This window comes from Dipodomys spectabilis, unplaced genomic scaffold, assembly GCF_019054845.1.
Source record: "Dipodomys spectabilis isolate Male_0828 unplaced genomic scaffold, ASM1905484v1 ptg000015l, whole genome shotgun sequence".
Taxonomy (NCBI): Eukaryota; Metazoa; Chordata; class Mammalia; order Rodentia; family Heteromyidae; genus Dipodomys; species Dipodomys spectabilis.
Genome location: NW_024870692.1, coordinates 3864847 through 3878354, shown reverse-complemented (window position 1 = coordinate 3878354; position 13508 = coordinate 3864847).

Sequence of the window (13508 nt, the reverse complement as noted above, 5' to 3'; positions counted from 1 at the left end):
CCTTCCCTTCTTTCCTTCCTCTCATTTTCCCTCTTCTTTTCCCTTCCTCCCTTTCCTCCTCCCTCCCTTGTCTTTCCCAGTATTTATTTCGCAGTAGTTATAACCCCTAGACCCCAGGTTTCCAGTTTATACTCCCCAGCTAGGAATAACTCCAAGGGCAGTGCTATAAGGAAAGTCTGTTAGATTTAGTCTGATTCTAAGAAGGCAAATTGCCCTCCTTTTCTTCCCTTTCTCTCACTTCCCTCCACAGACCAGTGAATCTTCAGAAGCTTGCCCTCACTGTCTTCTCTCCTCCACATTCCCAGCTCTTTGGAAATGCAGAGGAGGGGAAACTGCCCTTTTTCTGGAAGGGAGTTTGCATTTGCATTGTATTTTCATTTCATTATGTGTCCACGCAGGTCCACACAGATATGACATCCATTCATTCAGCTGAACCGTTTCATCTCCCAGAAGGTAAATGCCAGCTGCAGACAGTGTCTTCATCCCATTTGCCCTTACTTGATTGTCTTCTTCAATTCCAAGCACACTTATGGTAATGAGTTAGCCTCCTTGTGTGCTTCTCTGTGACCCTTTTCCCCACAGGTTCCTGCAGTGTTGGTGTGAGATGTCAGAGAGACATAAATTTCCCTGCAGGGATTTCTAATGGAAGACATGAAGCCTCCTCTCCCATTCTTGATAGCCTTGAGGAACCGCTGCCTCATTTACTCTGTCCTTATCTCCATGGCCCGGCACAGAATCAGGTTATGGCTGTTGTATTTCAAGTGGCAACTACGCAGGAAACAAGAATTGGAAACATGTCAGTAATACAAATAACTAACATTTGGATAGCTTTTAAACCTTTAAAAGCCTTTCATATTTGCTCATTAAATCATTCTAGTCATTCTTGAAGTTAGGTGTTTGTATTATTGGTCCCATTTTGCAAATAAACAGGTTGAGCACTGCAATGATATTATAAATAGCCTAAGGTTATACCCCAGCCATTGCCTGAGCCTGGTAGCCAGACCCAGGGCTCAGACTTTAGAAGGCACATTCTCAGTATTTACCCAGTGTGTTATCTGCATCTACCTACCCCTCCATGGAGGTTCCCTGAACTTAGTTGGAGACTGTTGGGCAGTAACTATAAAAACATCTAAAATATACGCACATTCTTAGCTCTAATATATAGACCTTGTAGTAATTAATCGCAAAAAATATAAATAAAATCTTACAGAAATTTGTAATGTAATATGGAATGTGTTATAGTCAAACTGACAAGTGTTTATAAACAGGGGATGATCTAAAATTATTAGGTTATATTCGTAAGATAGGAGACCATAGTGTCATTGAAATTATATTCTCACATGATAGTAGAAGGTGATTGTTCTATCATGTTAAATTAAAATAAAAAATATTGGACAGCTACATATGATTGTATGGTTCCAATTTTGTTTGGAAAATACATCTAAAAATTTATTATTTACACATGTAGCTATGCACATAAAGATAAACATACACTCATATGTCCATAAGACATTGCAAGTTTTATTTATTCTTTCCATTATTCTGTGAATTTTTCAAAGTATGTGAATATTCATTAATTATATCATCAAGCAAAAAGAAACCCACTAAAATGATTTCTCAAATATTTTTCCAGTAGCTACATCTTGGTGAACACTTCCTTATTTCCACGGGAACTAATTGACTGCAAGATCTAATTATATTTGTGTGTACTCTGTGTGGGACTTGGTTTGACCTGGCTATGCAAAGTCCCTCACTCTTTGCTCTGGGTGGATTACTTTTCCTTGGCAGTTGTTTGTTGGTGGTGCTGAGCTACAGGGTAGCTCAGTTAGAGGGCTCCATTTCTACCTAGCATTTCTGGGCTTGCAGTTTTCTGACAGCTGATACTAATGGAGATATTGCCTAGTGATCCACAGATTCAGTGGAGGGGGGTTCCTGCGACTGATGCTCTACTCCCTCATCCCCATCATACACCATACAAAATGAACTGAGAGCTCCTTCAACCTCTCAGATTATCTGCAGCCCTTGGTGCCTGCAAGGAGTAGCAGTCTGTATGTGAGGTTGGTCTTTATTCCCAAACCTGTGTTTTCTAACTTCAGTACAGGTGAATAAGCCCTCAGATGGGAAAGAAGACAAAGCTATGAAAACAGGATGCCTGCACAAAGGTACCCTCCCTCTTCTGCTGGACCTCTTTTCTCCTCTGGCCCTCACTTTATATGTCCTTCATGTGCCCTCTCGGTCATTTGTCCCCATTCTATTTCTTTATGTGGGGAACAAGCTCCATCCTTTGCTATAGTGGTGTCCTATAAGCTCCAAGTTCCTTAGGTCCAGGGTGGCCTTCAGTGTGGAGTGCAAAGAACATAATGTGAACTCCAGTGTACTCAGGACCTCATCCAGTCCCTTCTTTCCATCTGTAGATTGGAGTTCATTTCTTCAGAAGTTGTTTATGAAGCTAGCACAATTTCCTAAAGCTGAACATTACTTTTTCCAAAACAAACTAGTTTATTCTCATATGAAAAACATACACTTTCCTGATTACGTCTTTTATTATGCCCTGATATTGCTATGATAAGGGCCATCTGATTTTATCCTAAGCTTACTATATATGTCAAAAACTATTACAATTGTAAACTGCTCCTACTTACTCATTTGGTGAGTTTTAAATCCAGTTAAGTTCTCTCTGATAATTCAAATCTCTTTCCTGAAAGAGTGGAGAAGAGGAATCACAAGTTCCAAACCACTCACATAAAATACCCCCCTACTGAAAATCTCATCCTTCACAAGTTCTTTTTTTTCCATGAAAACTAGAACTACAACTTCTCTGTGAGATCTGCTGACATTTGTTATCAATTAGCAATCTCTGCTTAACAAACAGCCTCCCAATTCAGTGTCTTAAAACAGTATTATCTCGTGGGGCTGGTAGCTCATGCCTGTAATCCTAACTACTCAGGAATCTGTGATTTGAGGTTCATGGTTTGAAGTCAGTCCCAAAATGAAACTCTGTGAGATTCTTATCTACAATAAACTACTCAAAAAAGCAGGAAGTGGTGCTCAAGTGGTAGAGCACTCCCCTTGAGCAAAAGAAGCTCAGGGACTTTGCCAGGGACAGTGCCAGTCCCAGCGTTCAAGCCCCCGGACTGGCAAAACAAAAACAGAAAAACAAAGTATAATCTATTTAGCTAATCCCTTAAAAATATAGAGTTGGTGAGGTAAACTATTATTCTGACAAATTGGTTAAGGCAAGAAATATAATGGGAGATACACAAAAAAAATAGCCATATCATTAACGACTATTAAGAGCTAATGATAAAAATTCAAGAGAAATATAAATAATACATATATATACATAATACACATATATGTACATTTAGATAGGCTTTTAAATGTAAGTATTTTTAAAATTAAACTTAAAGAGAGAAAACAAGGGAATAGGTGGCACTGTTCAAAAAGAAATGTACTTATTACCTGACATGTAACTGTAACCTCTCTGTACATCACCTTTACAATAACAGTAAAAAATATTTTTTAATTAAACTCACAATCACTTGATGGTAAACTATATTTTAATATCTGCCTATTTAAAATTCATAATGTTATCTAAACAGCTCTTCTGGTAGGACAAGTGTCAGTCATCTTGGCTAGGCTTGAGTCAACCGGAGATGATAGATTTAAAAAATCTATTTAGATGAAAGTCTAGGATAGGCCATTCTCTGTGGTCCTTCATCCTCCAGCAGCCTTTCCTACACAACAACGAAATTTTCTCACAAATCAATGAGGTTGAAAACAATACAAAGGCAAGTTCAAATGTTCAAGCACATCCTAAGACTCTGTTTGCATTGTATCTGCTACTAACCACTGGCAAAAGGAAAACAGATAAATACACCCAAACCTAGTGTGAATGGGTACTTTAAAAGGCTTGGGTATAGAAAGACAATGAAAATTGAGATTATTACTGCTATCACCTTTGGCAAAACATCTGCGTGTGTCACTCTCCAGAGTTCTTGAGGAATATCCAGAAATGCTCTGAAAAAGAATTTAGTTAGCCACTCCAGCTTCCAAGTTTGTAAAATGAGCAGTAATGATGTGGCCGTGGCCACAATGTCACTGCTCTCCACTGCATTCATTTCCTAGGGCTGTTGTAACAAATGATCATAAGCTGGGAGGCTCACAGTCTCAAAGTTTGGTGAACTTGAACCCCAAAATGAGAGGGAGCCAGGCTTCCTCAGAAGGCTCTAGGGAAACTTCCCTTGATTTTTTCAGTCAGTGCAATCCTCAGCCTGCCTTAGCTTGTGACACCATAACTCCAATATCTGCCTCTTCCTTCTTGGGGCCTTTTTTACTGCTTTTTCTGGATCTTGAAATCTCTTCTTAAATTCATTCCATTCTGGGCCCACCCTAGCTCAGTGGGACTTTATGGTGACCCTAGAGTTGTTGGAAGCTATAACTGGGCATAGGAAGTATATTTAGATAGTGTGTGCAGAGAAAAACCTGTCAGTGGAAAACTGGTTTGTGTGTTTGCCTTGTCCTGTGTACACAGGATTCTGAGTGCTTGTCATTATACAGTGATCTAATCCAAAGACAGGATGTGTGCCGACTTTTTAGTGTCCCTAATATTTTCTTCTTCCTCAGAGCCTGTTACCTACCTCTTGGAATGTGCCCTTTAATCTATAAATCAATGCCACCCCAAAATAACATGAACTCTAACTCACGTAAAGCAGAGGAAGGAGGAAATTATGGGATTTGTTGGGTCTGCCCATTAAACTCTCACTCACTTCTCATGGAAAAATTACTCGTTGTCATGAGTAATCTTTTTCCACCGTGACAGTGTCCAATTGGATAGAACTAGCAGGACTTCATCTCCAAAATTTTACCACCTCACTTCTATACCTGTTGTATGAATTTTTTTTAACAAAAATACACAGTGGCTAAAGCTACTTGTATGTGCATATAGGATGTTAGCTGGATGGTAACTAAAGATTAAACTGCAAAGCTGCCAGTCAGATGCCATTCCGGGAGGAGACAGTTAACTGCATACACCCAACATCTAAAGCAGAATTTTCCCAGCTCACTGTCAAACCTTTTCTCTCCTCTTCCTAGAAACATAGTTAACATATCTCTCCAAGTCAATGTACCACATGATTGAGTACTAGTAAGCCAGTGGAATACCATCAAAAGAGATTTGTGGCCCCTTCAGGCATGGAGCAAAGCAATGCACCAAGGAAAATTCCCCATGACTTTTATTCTTTTGTTATCTGAGAAAGACAAGTATAGGAGCTCCAAAGAGCACAGTGAAAACAGCACAGCCCGACGGAAGGTGTCCTCAGCCATCCTGGGAGGGGCTGCTCACTAGTTAATAACACTGGCTTTGTACTTTATTTGAGGAGGAAATATCTTTTAATTGTTTCAACCCATTATTTTTTTTTAATTTTTATACATTTTTTAAAATGTGTATTGTAGTAATTGGAAATAACTTCAGCAATGAAGCTCATAAGTTCCATGCTTTGCATTTCACATTTTTTAAATTAATTGAACCAAAATGTACACATAATGAATATTATTAGTTTGTTAACTTTTTGAATTTTTTATATTATTTTCTTTTTTATTTTGGGACTTTTTTACTTTTGAAGTAATACTTTTCTGTGTATTTTACAAATGTTGCTACCTTTTAAAAATAGAAAAAAGATCAAGAAAATAACATTTTTGTCATAGTACACTTAAAGACAAGTATAGATATGGCAAAGTCACTAAAATCTTAATTTGACAATGAACTTCCCTATTTGATGAATGCGCACACACACACACACACACACACAATAAAAAGAACCAAAAAAACTCTCAGAGTCCCCTCCTCAAATTTTCTTTTCCCCTCTTCATATACTCTTTATGTGACCTGCAAGATACAGTCATGGAGACAAACATGCAAGGTTGATGAGCACAACCACTCCAAATGATGGATGGGACCCAATCGTCTCATAACCCTGTCCCAAGATAGCTGTGGATTAAGAGATGTGAGAGAGATGAGCAAAAGAAAACATGATCAGCAGGATTTTATATGCAAATGAGGCTTTCCATTTTCTGCATATTCATTTTTGTCTTCCTGTACATGATTCCTGATTGAAATATGACCCTAGATCCAGCTCTAGAGCCAGGTCTTTGCTTGACTTCTAGTCCACAGCACACCAGCTCTAACTCAAATAATTTTTCCCTATAAAATTATTTCTTCTTCATAACAATCACATGATGCTTGTTTTTTATCCACATACTATTGTTTTATTTTTCTCATTTGAGTACAGTTAGTTTTTCTAGCTAATGAGATACAGCTCTGGAGAGGTAGGGACTATGGCTTTTTCTCCTTTGTGCATTCAGTGTATAGGACACTGCCTGCTTCCTAGTATGCTTATTTTATACAAACAAGAAAGAGTAAATATCTACTGACTCACTGAAGTCTCGTGTGTCCTGATGTGTCAGTAAAGACATGTGGAGTTGGGGTGAGCAAAGAAGAACTTTGTGAAGGCTCCCCCTCCTCAATGAATAGAAGGCCTTGGAACATGTTTCCCAAGTAGGTTATTTACATCCTGTGCACTGCCTGGAATGTTTCTATAAGACCACGATTTCTCATATGTGGTTTCAATGACATCTAAAACATATGAATAACACTGGTAGTGATAATTTCTTATATGCTTTAAAATGGAATGAATGTGTAGGGAAAGAAAAAAAGAAGGAAAATTCATTTAAATTGGCACTCTTCCAATCCAGTTTTTATACTGATTAATTTCTGTCCAGTATTGACCTGCTGATCTCTTCAGCATTCAGATTCACTGTCTGTTTCAATAATAATTCATTAACTTGATTTTCATATTGACCACAGGACCTGGAAAAATGTTTTTCACATTTCTTACTGATGTGCTTAATGATGATGATGTTCTGCAGGCACAGTGTTGAAACCAAATGAAACCTACCCTGGGTGATTGGGTGAGAACTACTTTTTCCTTTCATATTCCACTAATGTCTAAAAAGTCATATTTGCCTCCATCAAATTTTAACTAAAATGGAACTTACAAGGAGAGAAATTAGAAGATGTTGACCATTTGCAATTTTCTGTACTCCTTTCCAGTAATATGCAATATTATTCTGCATGGCAAATTGAGAGGCACACATTTTTATTGATTTATTCCCCTTTGTAGAAACATCTCTTCTTAAAATTTTAAGAGAGATGCTATTTCACAGAATTGCCATGATAATTTTTAATAACCATTGCTAACTTTTGAAATATTTGCTATTATTAAATACTGTGATGAATGGACTATGTGTGTGATAAGGTAGTTCAGTGATAGGTATGATTACTCTCCCTCTGACACTGAGGATGTCAAAGCTGAGAAAAGATGCCTTGATCATCCAGGGTCATTCAGTAAATGCTAGAACGATGGTTCAAATCTGGGTCAGCCTGAGTGTAAGGCCAAGTCCTTCAGGGTCACATGGCTTCAAATATGATGCCCTATAAATAGCTCATTAGAGTGATTTGGCACACATATTAGTTACAGTTGCCTTTGCTAGTTTTCATTGCTATTGGCTTAGAGGGCAGTGCTACATTCATGTAGAGCAATTCATCTGTAGTGAGGGACCAATAATATTACTAAGAGAGTGAGAGAGAAGAAAGGCAGAAGGAGGAGGAGGAAGAGGAGGAAAGTGAGAGGGGAGAGAAGAGGGGAAAATGATGAAAGAAGAAGGAAAGAGAGGAAAAGGGCTAGCCAGATAGGCAAAGGCGAGTATAGAACAAAAATGATCAAATGGTAGCTGATATAACTTCATGTCCTTGTCCCCTCATCTCATAATATCTGTTTAATTCAAGAAAAAATAAACAGAAATCAACTCTTATCTATAAAATGCTCTGAATGGTAATAGCTCTTTTTAGGGAATAATAATATGCTCATTATCTTGATTGTGGGAATGACTGCACAGGTGTATAGCCATGTTGAAATTTACAAGTGTACTTTTTATGCATGCAGTTTGTTTTATGTTAATTAATCCAATAAATCTATCAAAATAATAATAACAATAGCTCCGGCTCATTAAGAAATGTAAGGGAAAGAAATAACATACTTAGACGCTCACATGGTAGAACTTTTCAATAAATACATCTTCTGTTATTACTGGAAGATTTGTGCATTTATCAGCAATCAAGTTCATTTCTATTCTCCCTCTCATTCTATCTCTAGCTCTATCTCTCTCTCTTCCTCCCTCTATCACCTCCTCTCCCTCTCTTTCATTTTATTGGTCAAAAAGTAGTTGTGACTATAAGATTATGTTTTACTTCAGTTTTTCATCTTTATTGAAGTATAATTAGCAAATATGTGTTATATATATTTAAGGTGCACAATGTGATGGGGTACTATAAATATTTAATAAGAAATGCTTTTTCAGTTATGTGTCTTCCTCAGTTTCATACTTCATGGTTTTCACTATACAGATATGTCAGCATTTGGATTAAATTCATTTATCCTTATTTTATGGAATAATAAATGGAGTATTTTCTTTATTTTCTATCTTGAGAAGCCATCATTAATGTATAAAAACATAGGTGAATTTGGATGTGGGTTTCTACAATTTTACTGAATCATTTATTAGTTCTAACAACTTTTTAAATTTCTTTTTATTGTGAAGATGCTGTACAGAGGGGCTACAGTTACATGAGTAAGGTAATGAGTGCATTTCTTGTGGAACATTGTTATCCCCTTCCTTGATTTTCTTCCACTATCCCTTCTCTTCCCTCCCCACTCATCACCTGCTCGTCTTCTGAGTATCATTGTCACAATGAGACATCCTTTGTCCTTGTTCCAGCATTTTGTTATTTCCCTTCCCTTCCACAAATCAGATAAATAACTTCTTTTGTGGAGTCATCAGGGCCTTCATCTCAGATTAGAGAGTATATCAGTTTTGTTTGTTTGTTTGTTTTTGTCGGTCATGGGGCCTGAACTCTGGGCCTGGGTGCTGTCCCTCAGCTCTTCAGCTCAAGGCTAGCACTCTACCACTTGAGCCACAGTGTCACTTCCAGCTTTTTCTGTTTATGCGGTGCTGAGGAATCGAATCCAGGGCCTAATGCATGAAAGGCAAGCACTCTACCACTGGGCCATCTTCCCAGGCCCTGTTGAGAAACTTTTATCACAAAAAGATAGTAAATTTTCACCAGCTTTCTCTGCTATAGGAATCATTGCATGGCTTTTCTCCCTCAATTTGTTGATGCTCTGCATCACATTGATTGATTTTTGTATGTCTTAACATCCCAGAAAGCCATACAATCCTTTTTTAATGTACTGATGATAATTTAATGTGCTGATGACAATGTTCAGTTTGCCACTATTGTATTGAAGATTGCCTTTGTGTTTCATCTGGGATATTGCCTGTAATTTCCCCTCTTTTTAATGTCCTTCAGTGGCCTTAGAATCTGGGTAATACAAAGCAATATAAAATACATTTAAAAGTATTCCCTCTTACTCAGTTTTTGAAAGAGTTGGAAAAAGACTGGCAATAAATCTTTTTAAAATATTTTCTAGAATTAAGCTGTAAAACTATCATGTCCTGGGGCTACTCAGGTTGGTACTGGGGTAGTGAACTCAGTGCCTTACACTCTCATTTGGCTTTTTCATTCAAGGCTAGTGCTCTGCCACTTGTGCCATACCTCCACCTCCAACTTTTTGCTAGTTAATTTCAGATAAGAGTCTCACAGACTTTTCTGCTATGGATGACTTGATCTTCAGACCTCAACCTCCTAAGTAGCTAGGAATACAGGCATGAACTAGCCTAAACTTTTTATTATTGATTCAAAATCTTAAGTCTCTGTAAACCTGCTCAGATTTTTCACTTCTTTATATCTTAATCTGGCTAGTTCTATATTTCTCTTTTTTCTAGACTCTCCAATTTAACAGTATATATTTTTGTTAATAGTAATCTCTTGTGATGCTTTGTATTTATGTGTTATCAGTCACAATGTTCCTTTTTTCATTGGTAAGTTATTTGAGTCTTCTCTTCCCTAACCCCCAGATCTCCATTTCTTCTGTTGGATAGTCTGCCTCAAGGTTTGTCAATTTAATTTAGACTTTCAAAAGCTAAATCTTTTATTTATCTTTTCTACTGTTCTTCTTGTCTTACTCTCAGTAATTTCTATTCTCATATTTATTTAATTTCAGTTTCTGCTGACTTTGGGGTTAACTTATTCTTATTTTGATGTATCCTTGAGCTGTAAAGTTAGGTTGTCTATATGAGGTCTTACATTCTTTCAAGGTATAAAATTATCATTATATAAATTTTGCTCTTTTGACTTTTTTTGTTTGCCTCAAATATGCTTTTTATTTCCCTTTAATTTTCTCTTTGACCAATTGGTTGTTCAGGGATTTGCCATTTTTCCTCTATAATTGATTTCTAGTATCACAGCAGTGTGGTCAGAAAAGATCCTTACTGAAATTTTAATCTTCTTAAATTAGTTCCTACCACAGATATGCATTTTTTAAAAATCCAGGTTAAAGTTCAGCTGAATCCAAAGAGCCATTCTACCAGGCCCTGTCTACCCTCTCCTCTTCCACAAAGCAGTTCTGGCCAGATAAGAAATGAACATCTGTCATCCCTCAGCCCCTCATACTGAGAACAGCAAGATAAGAACCACAAGTATCTGGTGTCTGAAAGAACCCAAGTCTACATGGTAAGAAAGTTTAAATAATTATGAAGGTCTCCTACAAATTGTGAGAGAAAGCAAGGGAAATCAATATGTTCCCTAACCCATCTAAACTCATTTCTGGATAGAGACAGTGGTTTGGTGTCTTCTGGTCCTGTGCCCTCGGGTTTTGTTTGAGACAGAGAAAATTTTCTGAAGGCTGTGTGACAAAGCCCCAGAGAATATTACCCCAGCCATTGTTTCTCTTCCGTGCAATAAATCAGAAGCATGAAGCCTTGGTTTTTCTCTAATTGATTTAGGTCCTTGCCTTAAGTTAAGGCATTTCAGAGTCTCAGCAAGCCACTTCATTCATGACAAATGGGATGGGTTCCTGAGAAAGAGCTGCCCCTCTAGGAAGGATGAGAAGCTCAGAAGGCCAAGGAAATAAAGTGTTTTACTCTGGTTCAAATGCAATTTGGTTAATGGAGACAACAGGCTGTTGATTGAAAGCTACTCACCAGGAGGGAAGGGGTAAACCCCTTATCCCAACTCCAGCATTCTCTGGAAAGGTGGTCCTCTGGTATAATCCATTGCAGATCCCTTACCAGCATTATCTCCATCATGCCTGTGAGTTTGGTTTTAATCAGCAAGCCCCAGAACTGACTGAAGTAGGAAAGGAACTTAAAGTAGGTAAGATAAGGTAAAGTAGAAAAAAAAAAAAAAAACTCCTAGCTGGTAGTAGTTGTACATACCTTTAATCACAGCACTTGGGAGGCTGAGTCAGGAAGATCCTGAGTTTGACATCAATTGGAACTATTATTAACACCCAAAAAGAGAGAAAGCAAAAGCAAGTAAGCACGAAAGAAAGCAAGCAAGCACGAAAGAAAGCAAGACAGAAAGAAAGAAAGAAAGAAAGAGAAGAAAGAAAGAAAGAAAGAAAGAAAGAAAGAAAGAAAGAAAGAAAGAAAGAAAGAAAGAAAGAAAGAAAGAGGGAAGGAGGAAAGGAAGGGAGGGAAGGGAGGGAAAGGAGAGAAGGGAAGAAAGAAGGGAAGGAGGGAGGGAGAAGGAGGGAGGGAGGAAGGAAGGAAGGAAGGAAGGGAGGGAGGGAGGGAGGGAGGGAGGGAGGGAGGGAGGGAAGAAGGAACCTGGGTGCCATTGGCTCATGCCTGTAATCCTAGTTATGCAGAAGGCTGAGTTCTAAGTGTTGTAAGGTGAATCATCCCATTTTGAAACATAGAATATTGGAATCTTTATTATATAGTTAGCAGGTTGCAGGCAGCAAGTTAGGTTGCAGGTCTGAGAATGAGTCCACCAACGCGGGCTTAGAGTTTGAAGAACTTTATTGAGGTGTTGCCCAGAAGCTGACCAGCCAGAAACACAGTGTAGACTAGGGAGCTAACACTGTGACCCGAGCATGGACATAAACTAGGCTTATGAAGGCAAAAACCATGAGCAGGTGCAAGCTGCAACGTTCCAGTAATATGATAGCATCAACTTTTTTGAAACAGGGGACTTTTACAATGGCAGTTACCTGTTACTGCATTCCTCAGTTCCCAGTAAGAGGTTATTGTATTCCTTAGTTCTGGGTAAGAGGTTAAATTCCCAACTCAGTTTTCTTGCTTGGTCTAGGGGCTTTTTTATCCTAAGAGACCCTTTCAGTTACAGCCCCCAAATACATATTACACAGCTAGGAAGCATGTAGAGAGGAACAAAAGAACCAAAACAATACCAACAATCCAATGGAGAGCTGAATTGGGGTGCCATGATGACTGGAGACGAGCCAGGAGACAGGACACAGGTGACAATCACGGAGACACGTGTGACATGGCATCCTCATGGCTGAGCTGGTCGGGCCTAAATAGGGTTGGCACAGGGGGCAGGTGCACAGGGAATTCCCATCCCAAGCACTGGACTGACAGATTCAGTAACCTATCAGCCAAGTGCCCACTCCTGTCTCCAGAGATCCAGGCATGTCCATTACCTGGGAGGCAAATGATGGGTGGAGGAGTTTCCTTCCCCTAGCATGAAGACAAGATGCCAGACCCTACCATCCACCATGTGGGCAATATGGTGCTAGCCAGACCTGACCTCCTTACTTCATAAGGATCATAACTTGAAGCCAGCCAGAGCAGGAAAGTCCTGAAATTCTTTTCTCCAACTACCAAAAAAGCTGAAAGTGAAGGTGTGGTTCAAGTATTAGAGCACTAGTCTTCAGTGAAAAGGGTCAGGGAAAGCACAAAGACCCTGAGTTCAAGCCCCAGGACCAGCAACACAACAACAACACAAAAACAAGGAAGGAAGATTACTGATTAGTCTTGTCTTTCCTGGAATCCAAAGGAACTGCAAACAGCAAACAACAAACAAAAACACACTCTTATACTTAAGGTGAGGTTGGCTCAAAAATTGTCTTTCTTTTTTCTGACCTCTGTGTTGTCTTGCTCACTGTAAAGCTCAGAAGCCCAGGACTCTGTCACGTTATACATATGTATGCAAAACCTTGGTCACACTTGGCCTGCACACATAGGAAAAGGATGTGCACTTGGGTGCTTTTCCTGGGTGTGAGGATAATTCTTGTCAGCTACACTACATAGCACACTTGCTTTGATGTCCACATTATGTTTTCTTCCTCCACAGCTGAGTTTCCAAGAAAATGGTGAATAACAGCGAAGATTTTCTGAGCTCTGCACTCAACTAGGAACTTTGCAGTTCTTAAGTTTGATCCCTGTTTTTGTTTTTGTTTTGTTTTGTTTTTTGTTTTCTTTGTTGGTACCACTACCAACCTGAACTCTGGGCCTGGGCACTGTCCCTCAGCTCTTCAGCTCAAGGCTAGCACTCTACCACTTGAACCACAGCGCCACTTCCGGCT